General features: G+C 43.1%; 1 protein-coding gene across 1 annotated transcript in view; it reads right to left on the minus strand.

Moving 5' to 3' along the window:
• Positions 1-12,297, minus strand: part of LOC138563770 (methanethiol oxidase-like) — a 421,550-nt gene extending 409,253 nt beyond the window's left edge. Inside the window, exon 1 of the mRNA XM_069642864.1 lies at positions 12,220-12,297. The gene's annotated coding sequence lies outside the window, so the exon portion shown is untranslated. The remainder of the gene's footprint in view (positions 1-12,219) is intronic.
• Between the last annotated feature and the right edge of the window lie 1,521 nt (positions 12,298-13,818).

Here is a 13,818-nt window from a genome sequence, read left to right on the forward strand (position 1 = left end):
AAAGATATCAAAACACTAAAAGGCAAAATGTGAAGACCTAGAATCCCAATCGCGATGCAATAATATACGCATGTTCGGAATTGCAGAATCCAAACTCAACAAACCCATGGAACATTTCCTGGAAGATCTACTAAGCACACTATTTCCTGATGTCCAATTCTCAAGCCAATTCCTAATTGAGAGGGCACATATTACCCACCATGCCAGGACCCCCACCCAGAACAATTATAGCACGCCTGCTCAACTACAGCAACCAGGACCTAATACTGAAGCTCGAAAGGGAAAAAGCTCCCCTTTCTTATGACTCCAACCACATCCACATATACCCCGACTTTTCGACTGGAGTACAAAAAGCCAGGTGCTCATTCAACAACATCAAGAAAATACTACGGGACAGGAAAGTCGTCTATGTAATGATGTTTCCAGCGAAACTCTGGGTTCAACACGCAGGCAGAACCCATTTTTTGGAAACGCCAGTATAGCATATGTGGAATCAAACATCTCTACAATGACTGGAAACACTTGATCGCTAACCGACAGGACCAGTACACCCTTGAAGGCTACAACTCCGGGCACGGCGAAGGAAAGCGCCACCTCCAAAATTGCAAAACTCCAATAAGTTAGAAGGGATACACCACCCGATTGGGGGGATGGTGAGGGTGGGGGGTGGAGGGTGGGACAGTTTGGGTACCAAAGTAGAAAATCTGGCATGAGATCAACGAGTAGGACACCACAAGACCTAAGAGGCGATGTACGGAAAACAGTGACAATAAATGGCGTCGCACCAGGTAACCAAGAGCACTAGACTTTTAACTTGGAACATCAGGGGGCTGCTCAACCTTATCAAAGCCTGGTAAGTTCTGGCATAGGCCAATTGGCACAGAATCGACATTCTTCTGCTACAGGAGACGCACACCCTTGACCAAATTTCCAGCTCGTTTGGGCGTTCCTGGGGTTCACAAATATTTGCCACGAACTACTCGACGCGGTCAAGGGGCGTACTCACATTGGTCCATCGTAGACTTGGGTTCCAGGTGACTAGAACTGAGGGGGGTGCAGATTCATAATAATATGGGGGTCAATACAAGGTCAAGATATAATCATCGTCAACACCTACAGACCCAACATAGACACACCAGAGTTCTACCAACAGGTCATCGCATTACTAATGCCAATTTGTGGAGCAAGAGTGATATGGGGGGGAGATTTCAAAGCCATGCTAGACTCCACACTCGATAGGACAACCACAACTCAACGGACGGACTCAAAGACAGCACTCACTATAAAACAGGCCATGTCCTTACTACCACTCTACGACGCATGGAGGGAATTACACCCCTGCATCAAAGACTATACATTCTACTCATATGTTCATGGGTCAAGTTCCCGAATTGACTATTGGCTATGTTACATTGAAAGTGTTCCAGACCTGAAAGAATGCAGTATACTAACCCACACCCTCTCAGACCATTCCCCGGTGGTGTTAGATATACACCTAGGGATACCCACACCGGATCACCATCTATGGAGAATGCCACCGGACCTCCTGAGAGACGACTCCCTTTTTGATCCACTCCGGATTGAGGTGGAAGAGTTCTTCGAGCGGAATCAAGGCTCGGTGAGCTCCCACAGCATGGTTTGGGGAAACTTTTAAGGTATGGCTAAGGGGTCATTTAATATCCAAGGTCCCCGGCACAGTGAAAGAAATCCGTACCCAATTGGCTCGGACAGAGGCTCACATCAAGGAAGCGGAGGGAGCATATATGGAGGCACCAGGGCCAGAAACGCTGGCACCACTACACAGCGCCCTGGCCGAATTCAGGACACTAGCAGAAAAGGAGGTCTGGTACATGGCACAACCGATCAAGGCCAGAAAATACGGAGAAGGGAATAAATCTGACAAGATGCTGGCAAATCTCATTAAATCCGAATAGGGCCTCCGACAAATCTCCAGTATTACGGATGAGACGGGCACAACACATGTAGACCCCCTGAAAGTGAGCGAGGTTTTCCTGAGGTTCTACACAAAACTATACATGAACACAGATCAAGGTACAGCATAGGAGCTACAAAGACATCTGGACTCATTTCCGATCCCTACATTGTCCCTGGAAGATAGAGCCGCCATAGACCTGCCTCTGAGCCTTGAAGACTTAACACAAGCAATCAAAGACCTCAAGACGGGCAAGGCACCAGGTTAAGACGGTCTGACGTCAGATATTTACAAAATCCTCATCGAAGTCCTGGCCCCACGACTACTAGAAGTGTGGGAGGAGTCCCTGGAGAAGGGAACACCACCACCATCCATAAGAGAAGCAATTATCATGGGCGTATTGAAACCACACCAACCTCCTAACGATCCATCCTCGCATAGACCACTATCTCTTATCAATGTCGACACCAAAATCTACACTAAAGCCATCGCAAACAAGCTGAACCTGTTCATGTCCAAACTTGTGCACCCAGACCAATCCAGCTTTATGCTAGGCCGCTCCACCGCTCTTAATTTACGTAGATTTTTCGCCATAGCCTCCCCGATGGACCCTTAGACCAAAATGGTGGAAGTCACATGAGACGCCGAGAAAGCGTTTGATTCTATCTCATGGAGGTACATGTATGCAATACTTAAAAAATGTGATTAGGCCCAGGTTTCGTTTAGCTTATAAAACTACTGTACCGCAACCCCATCACCAGAGTATTGACCAACAAGACGCTATCATCCGGTTTCCACCTACAGAGAGGCACCAGGCAAGGCTTCCCACTTTCCCCTCGAATTTTTGCACTAATGATAGAAGGAATGGTGGCATACATGCGCAACAAACATGCCTGGAGAGGCATCCGCATCATGGGATCCCCGCAGTTCATCTTTCTTTATGCAGACGACACACTGCTCTACATCAGAGACCCGGATACTCGCCTACCACCTGTGATGCGAGGCATTCTGGAATTCTCAAAACACTCAGGATACAAGATTAATCAGGTTAAGTCTGAAATAGTACTGCTGTCCAAGTCCACAGTCCAAACTGCAGCCATGCACGACTTTCGGTGGTCCCCCACCACAACTAGATACCTAGGCATTATACTAGCACCAGATAGGAATACTCTCTACGCCAATAACTACACCACACTACTGCTACAGCTGGAATGCAAGCTTAACGTATGGACTGAGTTACCACTATCCCTGTATGGCCGTATCTCTCTACTGAAAATGGTAGTGGTACCGAAGTTGTTATATTTATTCAACGGCATCCCGATCTGGCCGGGCAGGAAATTCTTCGACACAATACAGAAACTGTCCTCTCGATTTGTTTGGGGGGGACGCACGGCCAGAATCAGCTGGGCTAAGCTATGCGTAGGCTATGACACCGGCGGACTAGCGGCTCCAGATTTTCTTCTATACTACCATTCGGCACAGGCACACTTCGCGAGATACTGGAACAATGCTACTGAACAATTTGTGCATATATGGGCAGCAGAGTTTGCGGCATCTCCCATGAACCTTAAGAGCATGATCTTCGCCAAGGTGGCAGATGAGAGAATACTGGCAGACCCGGTGTCATCGACGATATGCTTATGGACACAGATCCTCAAGAGAGTGGGATGCGACATACCATACTGGCCACACCTACCTTTATGGCACTACCCCGGACTTGAACCCACGGGGGACCGAACGATACAGATGCGGTGGGACCCATAACAACAAGCTAAGGTTGGAGACCTTTTTCTAGAGGGACAATTTCTTACAGCTACAGAGATCCAGAACAGGGCGGGAGCCGGACTATTCACAGTGCTACAACACCAGCGAAGAAGAGGGGCATGCAAGAAGAAATGACTGACTTTCCCGATGGCGCCACCTGTACACAAATTCTTAACCGACATTCTGACACAGGACGGCTTTACCAGCAGCGTCTCCGTGTTGTACAGAATAGTACAAGACAACACCCCATCCAAGAACGAGATGAAAAGCAAATGGGAAGCAGACTTAAACATTGAAATTGATGAACAACACTGGACAAATTACTGCAGATATACCAAAGCCATCTCCATATGTGCCAACCTCAGACTCATACAGTTCAAAATTTTAAATCACCTCCATGTCGCTCCTAGTAAGATCTCCAAGTTTGATCCCTCGAAACAAATGGCGTGCCCCAAGTGCGGAGCAAGAGCTGCAAATTCGATACATATGCATTGGGAATGCCCACGAATCAGGCGATTCTTTGAAGAAGTAGCAGAAACTATGACGATATACTGAACACACAGATCCCAGCCACGCCGCTGAAATACCTGCTAGGGGATATTGGGAAAGCAAACACAAGGACCTGCAGACTATTTGCAGTGGGAAGAGCTATAGCCAAACGGGGCATCCTCATGAAATGGAAATCCACAACCCCTCCCACTCACAAAGCCTGGCTCCGGGACCTGATAAATGTGCAGGAATGCGAAGAGACCTATGTATGAGGTATCCAAACCACCTCAAGACCCAAAGACATATGAGCCCCCCTCAGATCATACCTACAGAATGCAGTAAACTCAAAAGAAAATGTGGACTGATGCAACAACGATAAAGCAACCCGCTATGCAATGCCTCATCCCCCCCAAATTTCTCCCCCCATGTCCTGATCCTGTGAATGTGAAGCCCTAAACTAAACTGTACCCGCCCTATGTATGAGTGGCCTACTATCATGTTGTATCCATAATGATCTCTGCAATAAGTTTTGCCAGTAATGAATAATGTTTTTTAGAAAAATAATGTATTTCTGCCGGGCTGTTATCTGGACTTCTCTTTTGGCTCTCCCTTGGTTTTCTTGTTTGGTTGGTGCCCGTAAGCCTATGGGCCATTTGGTGCGCGTTATAAATGTATAAAGTACTACATTATTTGAAAAACATGATGTCCTTGACATACTAACAAAATAGAAAACTCAGAAAAAAGAACATTTCAAATTGGATTGGGATAAACTGCCTTGCATTCCCCAGAACTGCCCCGAAACCTTGATTCCACAATCCCCATACTCGGTCAGTTTTCTTATTTACAACAACTGTGCATGATCGCAGCCAAATTTCAAGCTCAATGTTCTCCACAAAAGGATATTAAAAAATGAAAAATATCCAACTTTTAAACCGGGATAATCTGTGGTCTGCACTCAAACATAGGGTGGCCTGTTGGACAGTGTTGCAGTGGCAAAAATGCATTCCTGAGGCCTCACTCACATTAGATCAAAACTTGCAAAACCCCAATGCACTACAGTTTTTAGGTCAGTGGTTTACACTTTGTTTAATTCCCTTATTTATCGTTTACTATTTTAAAACAGTTACTTTGAAATTATTACTAATTTAAAGGTTTTGCTATTTATTTTTGAGAAATGGTGTACTTTTTCTGACTGGGATATATTTACTGGGTACCGAAACCAAAACATATTTTGTAAGCATAAATAATAACTTTTGTAAAAAAAATATTTTTAGTGCATTTGGTAGAACGTTGTCGACCTTTTACACTGCATAATAAAGACCGTTTAAGAAACAAATTATTTACTTTGCAAAACATATTAAAATAATCAAACATTCAGGGGCTGATTCATGGAATTATTTGCCCCCGAAAAACAGAGTTTTGTGCGCCATTCTGCCTACAAATCCCTGTTTCAGAAATGGGGATTTGCAGCCAGAATGGCGCACAAATCCCTGTTTTTCATCGCAAAAATTCCATGAATCAGCCCCTCAATTTGTTACTTCATCAAAACCCAATAAAAGCTAATAAAATGGAAAGCATTAAATTTATCATTTCATAAAAATCTAAAATATAATTAATTCAATTAAAATGTTCATCTTGATCAATGCCCTTTGCCAAATGTGATGAGCAGCCGAGACTATCATCAGAGATTCTGCTGCCAAAATCATAGCCCAAAATTGGTCTGATGACACTAGCCTAAACTTCTTGTAACCTTTCCCATATTCCTCTTCCAGTGCACCACAGTTGGTAAGAATGTGCCTTTGCGTCTCAACATGGTTTCCACACAGTCTACACATCTGGCATTTCCTTGGTATTCCCATCCATAGGGAGGAAGTTTAATCGCTTGGCAAGTATAAATCTAGTCAGAGCGGGGGTACTTAGTTTGATTAGGTAGCTCCTCGGAGAGTCAACAGTGAAACCCTGCTGAGAATATTCTGCATATCAGCAAAGTTTAGCTAGGCGATTGACAGCTTACGACGTGTCCAGTTGTCTTGTTTTCTGCTCCAACGTGAGAAGATAAAAGTCCTGCCAAGAATGAGGAGGATCCTCTATGCTTAATTCCCTGAAGTGAGAGGAAACCAGCTGGACCGGTTCTCTATACCATCCACTTTTGGAGAAGAGCCCACCATGCAAAACTCTAAAATTCAATTAAGTCAACTCCAGCGGCCCATTAAACCGAATTTTCGCCCACAGTTTGCATGCCGCCAATCTCCAAAGTGACATTAGAGAGGGAAGCCCCAGTTCCAGCCATATGGCCTCTACTGGAACCATTACTGGTAGGCCTACTAGAGAACGCAAAATCTTTGCCTTCAATTTTGTAAGCCAGTTAATTAATCTCATTGGAAATACCTCCAATGGCATACAGAATACAGGGGACAATAGAACACCTCTTTGCTCTGATCTTCGCCTCCACAGACCGCCCTGCGTGGAAATCTATGGTTTTCTTTAATAACATCCACTTCTTTCATGCTTTTTTACCAGTGGATTGGTATAGATGTGCCAATGTCATTTTAGGTCTAATGCCCACTCCTAGATAGTTTTACTCTTCCACTTGTTCCAAGGGGTCCACAGCTAACTTCCAGTGGAAAGATGGCTTTCATTTCGCCCTTCTACTCACAATCATTATCTTTGTTTTGTTGGATTGGGACTCAATCCCAGCTCTTTTGCAAAAACATGGAGAGCCTCTAGGGAGCGTGCAACCCCATGGACGTTCGGTCCAGAATGACTGTATGATCATTGGCATAATGAGGTAGAAAGTTACGTACCCCTCTAAGAGCTGCTACTAACTTTGACGCATATAGATTGTAAAGCAAGGGGTACAAAGGGCACCCCTGCTTAAGCCCTCTGTTGGTATTAAAGGCCATGGTGAGAGTGCCTTCCTGAGAAGTTCTCACCCTAACCTCTGTTTCAGAGTAGAGTGCTTTAATAAAATACAGCAATGAGGGATCTATACCCCACCTTTCCTGCTTCTCCCAGAGCCTTGACCTTATTACACTGTCAAAAGCTGTGGAGTAGTCTACAAAGGCGAGGTACAGGGCAGAAGATGCAGTGTAGAAATGCATGTCTGTCATTAGAGTCATATGTGTCCATACAGGATCAGTTGTTCCACTCCCCTTCCTTATGTCTATCTGGTGAAAGGGCAAAATCCCCTCCCTCTTCACCCAGTCATTCAAAAGTGAAAGGAGAATGGAAGCATAACTGGCAGTTATGTTTAGGATTTTTATAATCCATTAGTGGGAGCAATATAGAAGCAGACTTGTTTCATTACGACATGCTGTACTGTTAAAGATAACTACTCATACTTCGACTTTATAATGTGTGACATCAGGAATGTGGGGTTTATCATAGATTCTCATATATGTTGAATGATTCAAGAGATGAATGTGGGCTCAGTTGTGAAGATGTGTGTATCACCTATCTTACATGGCCACTTTTCTCCTAGACTCGACATCTACAGCACATGGCAAAAAGTGCACTCAATGACAATAGTTTGAGTCATGTCTCAATATATTAGATGGGATTTGATATTTAATGAGATAATTCACAATGACTGGGAACATGTAATCTATCTAATGATCGATGCAGATCTGCCTTTCTATTTTTGGAGACCGTTTTTTGATCACACTATACATTTGGCTTCTCAGCAAGTGCAGCCTTTGGACTCACAACAATGGAATTAAGTTCACATATTTAAGCACCAGCTGACGTGAGATTAACATTGTAATATATGAAACCACATTTAGATCATATACTAATTTCTTAGCTGCTAAGTGGTATCATGTGATTAAAAACTTTAGGGTTAGATATGGTTTGACTCATCCATAATGCCAATTCGGACCATGGGACCTAGAGCTCACCATTTTTACTCATCAAGACAGGCAATTTGAATAATGTGCACTTTTTCAAACGGGAAATGTAGCAGCTGTATGCCTAGCTGCGGGCATTGGACGTGTGACATCATGCACGTTGAACGTGTGATGTCACGTGCATCACACGCGTGACATTACACGCACTACCACACAGTAACAATAACAAATATGGTGGCGTGCATCTAAGCACGCTCGCGGCACCAGGGATTTAAACCTTGGACAAGGAATCAGGACATCATAGAAAAATCCCAAAGGGGAAAAGGGAGTTCACATGGAAGAGTACTATATTAGTTTGAGTACTCAATTGTGGAGAATAGAGGCAAAAAAGAGAAGGAAGCCCAGTCATAAATATTCACATTTTCATTTTTAATTTATTACCATTATAAAATAGCATAATATACAAACATCACAACAAGAAATAAAAATGGGTGAATTAATTTATAGTATAAAATACTTATCAAATCTAATGCTTTACACCATTCAATCGCAATTTGATTGCCACAGTTCATAACCTCGTATTACTCAAGGTAAAATACCACTGTCTCATTTTTAAATTTCATTCAAATAGTGGAAATGCTGTGGAAAAAGCGAATAGTTAACAATTGGATAAGGTGCTGAATGTAACCAAGTGCTAAGTACCAAATTGTTAATAAGGAATAAGGTACTGAATGCAAAAAAGTGCAAGGTGCCGAATGCAAAAAAGTGCTGGGTGCCTACTGTGCATACATGATCTTCAAATATCATAACAGTTTCGGCGAAATCAACCTATCTGGCTCAATAAAACGAGCCAGTAGTCGCCTTCTTCAGGGCGCACTGAATATTGCAAGTGTGAACCTGGAACATACTAATGCTTGAATTTTTGTCTATCATTCAGTAGTTCTCGCAGGTAAAACTTTGTACAGTTCATGAAAGCTTGATTGTAGATCTGGAAGTCTGTTTAGAGACGTTAACCTAAGTTGGTCCAAAAGTGGTGCCGAAAAATGTATTAGTTTCGATCCGCCACTCAAACAGGACTGATGATGCAAGTAAATTTACATCTTAAAGTGTTGAATATTTCCAACACTGATCATAACGGCAATGGACTCTATTATGGATACCGATAAAGAATAATCCAAATCCATGAATCTTGGACGGTGTAAGGTCCAGTCGGAAGAAGCCAACAACTACAGGGCCATAAATCCCCGGAACGAGCCTTCTCTCTCGTCTATGAAAACAACCGCCTGAGATGTACGCCGTCCGATGTAACGTCCGCGGCTGTGTGTTGTATAAACACTCGTCAAGGAATCAGGACAACCATTAAGGTGAGATATATAACAAAGGACTTTGTTTAATGTTAGCACTTGTGAACGTGGACAATTGGTCCCAGAATGAGGCATGGAGAAGTTTACCATATACCTATCTATAGTCACTTTTAGATAACATTGATGACAGCGATTTGCTCTATAGGGAATGAACCCAGCAATTCAAGCAACCGATAGAGACCAACATAAGGAAGCTATTTATCCAATGAGCGCGCCAGACAATGGTAAGGCAGCAAACTGACATTTTTAACATCAAATATCTAAAATACTGGGTGCTCGCTATCTCATCAAGTTCATTCTCTACTCTTTTTGGGGAATTAATCCTGTGTTGATAGGAACTATCAGAGACTTTTTCAAGGAAACATTCCATACAACCAACACGCCTGATACAGGTAAAATAGTAATTTGCTGAAACTAGCAGCATAATGCCAACCCTGTTAGAGACTGCACAGCCTGTTAGAGATTTCAGACTCTGTCCTACTTCTCTCCACTGGTTTTATCCTACATAACTAGCAGTGAAAACTAAGGGTGAGTCTTTACTATTCCCTTTACACTATAACACTGGTTGGGTGATAGTGTACACTTTGGTGAGTGGCCAGTTTGGCACAAATGACGATCCTAATGTACACTAGTGATGGTATAATATATCTCACACGACAATAGATATCAACACCGGAACATTTGATAGTTACCTTGGACTTATCAGGTGCTTTGCATAATTTCACGATTGATAGGAGCCAAAACTGAACGAACTCACGGAAGTTAATCACTTAGTGGCCATGGAAAGATAAGGTGTATTACAGACCCACTCTTAGAGCAAAAAATGAAACCATTCAGAATATAACACATGTGAATAACTAGGACACTGTGTTTTTGTCTGTTCTTCCTGTGTCTGCATACCCCTTCATCTGCGACATGATTTTGGTTATGTAACTCTTTAATTCACCAATATCAGGTTATTAATTTTGCCTTTACATTTGTGTCTTGTAACAAATATGCGTATTCTTTTATATTTTCATTTTTTTATTTTTACATTCTTTCCCTCTACATGATAATCATAATTGTTACGTTTGTATATACACATTTACAATTATTCACAATCTTTGTTTGTGGTTCTATGGTTACTGTATCAGCCTTGAGGACTACTTAGGTCGAAACAGGTGCCGGCTGACTCTTTGGGAATAAAATCACTAACAATGAAGATTTGGCAAAACTGACTTTTCTTTATAATAACTTTGTGTAACTAACATTAAGGAGGCATAGCGTGACTCGCCAGTACCAATCAATTTTCTTTATCACTTATCCATCGGGCCTTGGAGCTGAACCATTCTGACCGTGCTGTCACCCATGTCTTTGGTGATGGTTCTTTTTTCTGTCGCCTTTTTCTTACCTGGGTCGCTTCTCTGATTTCATGGAATTGTCGTTACCTTCTTTTGTAGAGGGTTAGGCAAAAAACGTCGACGAGGAGGGAGGGGGCCTTTATGCCGCGTGCTCCTAGGTGGCGATGGAGTGGGGTTATTAAGTGCATTATCCAACGGGAGAGCCTCTACTGCCCAGCTCTCAGAATCAGCCAGCACATAGCAGGATTGTGATGGAGGGTCCACTCGGAAAGAGGATAAAGTAAGTTCCTGCCCACAATTAGGGCTCCTCTTATCCTTAGACCCTCCTGACTTTCTGATATTATTCCTCTTGTTATTAGGAGGTGACATGGGAGAGTCTGGCTGTTCTTTATCCCGCCCAGTCTAATTTGACTGTTTCAATGGTTCCTGGTCTTTTTTTGTGCAATGACAATTCCAATAGCCTTGCTTCAATCTACTTAAGCACCCGCTGTTCCTCTGCCATTTTTTAACACAGCAGCAGGAGAGCTTCAATGTCTGCTTTTAAGGGGCCTACTGACTCTTTGGTTGACATTTGTGTTATATTTGAGTCCTCAATAGAAGACTCTGAAGGTGATACTTCATCGTAGTCACTCTCACTAGATATCCATTCATAAGTTGTCAGTAGTTTTTCTAGGTCAGGTGACTGCTACAGGCTAGAAGCTTGTATATTAAACTGAGCGAAGTCGACAGGGCCCAACGAATTCCTTATGATGGTTTTACATATCTTGAGGAGGGAGCCATTGCTGTCCAACATATTATTTGCCTCTAATGAAACCTCCTCCTCAAGATCCCTTTCAACCTTGTGGGCCAATCTCAGCTGTTCAGTATTTGCACATTGAGCCGAGTTTAGCTGATCAGCGTTTGTCGCGGCTGTCTGTTTCCAAAAAAGGAGTCAATTTTAGACTGGGCTTCATTAGCCAAGTGCACACGCTCACATTTATCATTTTTTGCACAGGGAGAGTTTTAGGATTTGTCTCACCCCCAACCCTGAACACGGCAAAGAGGCTTGACAGGTAAGTGCATGGCGCTGCTCAAAGTCACTTGTTTCAATTTCTATTTTTGTGTGAGTTCGGGACTCTTCTCAATATGGTAATGGTGGTTTTGCTCAACCACCAAGCAGTATTCAGCTGTCTTGCTTGTGGACGCCAGAGGACAGTGAAAGTGCCCTAAACAACGGAGGGAGGGAGCAGGTAGGAGGGGAATTTGGTTCAAACAGGGAAAATAGTGAGATTGAGTCTATATTTGCTGAATCCTGTGTGCCGATCGTCACAGGCGATGGCAGTCCGCTTCCCCTTGGCTACAAGCTGCGACTGCTCATATCCCCCATGCTTACTCAACAACTGTAATCTGCCTTTTCCGAGATCTCCCAGGAACCACCCTCACTCTCAGCCTTATCCGCTAAGGGGCGCTGTCAACAGTCTTAAGGCAGTACTCATGTGACTTACTTGCTTCTAGGTAGAGGTCCTTCAGGTCAGATAGATGCCACCGCTGCCGCGCCCAGCAGCCCAGACTGCTGACACTGCTACGCCCGCTACTCTGCGCCGCTCCATGGGGAGAAGGGGGTTTAATGGCAAGCTCCGCCTCCAGAATCAAAACAAGCAAAAAAAGACCAACACTCAGCGTGTCCTGCTACTCCGCATAAATATTAATGTTACGGTACCTATGCACATCCTTTCAAAAACGACTGTAAAATATAAATGAATCGCATCGTTAAGATACATTAAGAACTATTATACTGAGCACATCACCACCAGTGGTCTTAAAGTGCACAGCCTTGTCTGAGTAGAGAAGAATTATGATTCTGCTCAGGGTACAAACTAGACAGTCAACATCTAGAAAGGAAATATATTACAGAGGGGGTGCATTGCTGTAATAGTTGGTATGTGTGCGTAGCTTTGTTTTGATCAAAAGAAAATGATCTACGAGAAGAAACCTGCACATATAGGCTAGCAAACTTTCATGGTGGCAATCACTAGTAGTGTAATGATATGTTATATTGCATTTGAATAGTGCCTCCTGCCATAGTTTATAGCATTGAAGCACTTTGCCTGTCAGAGTATTAAGGAGGTGTATGACGGGACATTCAGTAGTGGTAGGAAGAAGCAAAGTCTGTAGATAGTTGGGATGAGGTATAGATAAGATGCAAAGGTAGGCGTCAGAAGGAAAAAGTGGATGAGCTATGTGTACAACTGAACATAATATATCCTGGGATTCAACTGTATTCTATCGGATGCAGCGCCAAGAGGAGAGATAGCTGGAGAGGAGGTATTCACTGTGCCAGGGGGGTATGTCTGGAGTTTACTCGCTGCATGGTGTGCCTGGGCATGTTGAAGCCATTATGTCATTGTTGTCTTTGTGAACAGATCATTAGAGGAATTAAATGTTTTTATTATTCAGCTAAGGTACCTACTGCTCTGAATACCTTAGTAATTACTACAAAGGAAGCAAGACTATGGTAGAACTACTACAGAGTGGCTCCAGAAAATGATAAAGGACCGCTGGTGCATCCGAAACTACAGAGAAGGTATTGAAAGAGCATGTAGCAGCATGCAGTGCTGTTGTGCAAATGCATGAAGCACACTCGTACCTCTGCAGTGAGTGTACGTGGGACTCCATGACTCATGTAGCTTACAGATGTAAGGGGCTGTTCACTGAAATTGCTGCTAGGACTCTGTTAGGCAGAAACCTGTGCAGTTCCCTTAGGGACCACTAAAAAAGGCGTAAGACTACAGGTGTTGGCATAAACCCAATTGGTAGCAGTCTGTACCACCCAGATTTACCTGGTAGCTGTGGCTGAGCAGCCAGACTTCTCTCAAGAAGAGTTAGACAGTATATAGAGTATACAAGATAGGTACCAAAATACAGTAGCACAAGCAAACACTGACCAGAGCTTGGGTATAAAAGTATATAATTATTTATTTAAAAACACACTAAAATACACCAACACTAATATGGCAAGCAAGTTCAAACACAGTCACTATTAATATATATACATCCCTGATTACTTATTGAACAAGTCTTAGTTAAAACACCACTTATTTTCA

Source organism: Ambystoma mexicanum, chromosome 1p, assembly GCF_040938575.1.
Source record: "Ambystoma mexicanum isolate Mex_15411 chromosome 1p, UKY_AmexF1_1, whole genome shotgun sequence".
NCBI classification, from domain to species: domain Eukaryota; kingdom Metazoa; phylum Chordata; class Amphibia; order Caudata; family Ambystomatidae; genus Ambystoma; species Ambystoma mexicanum.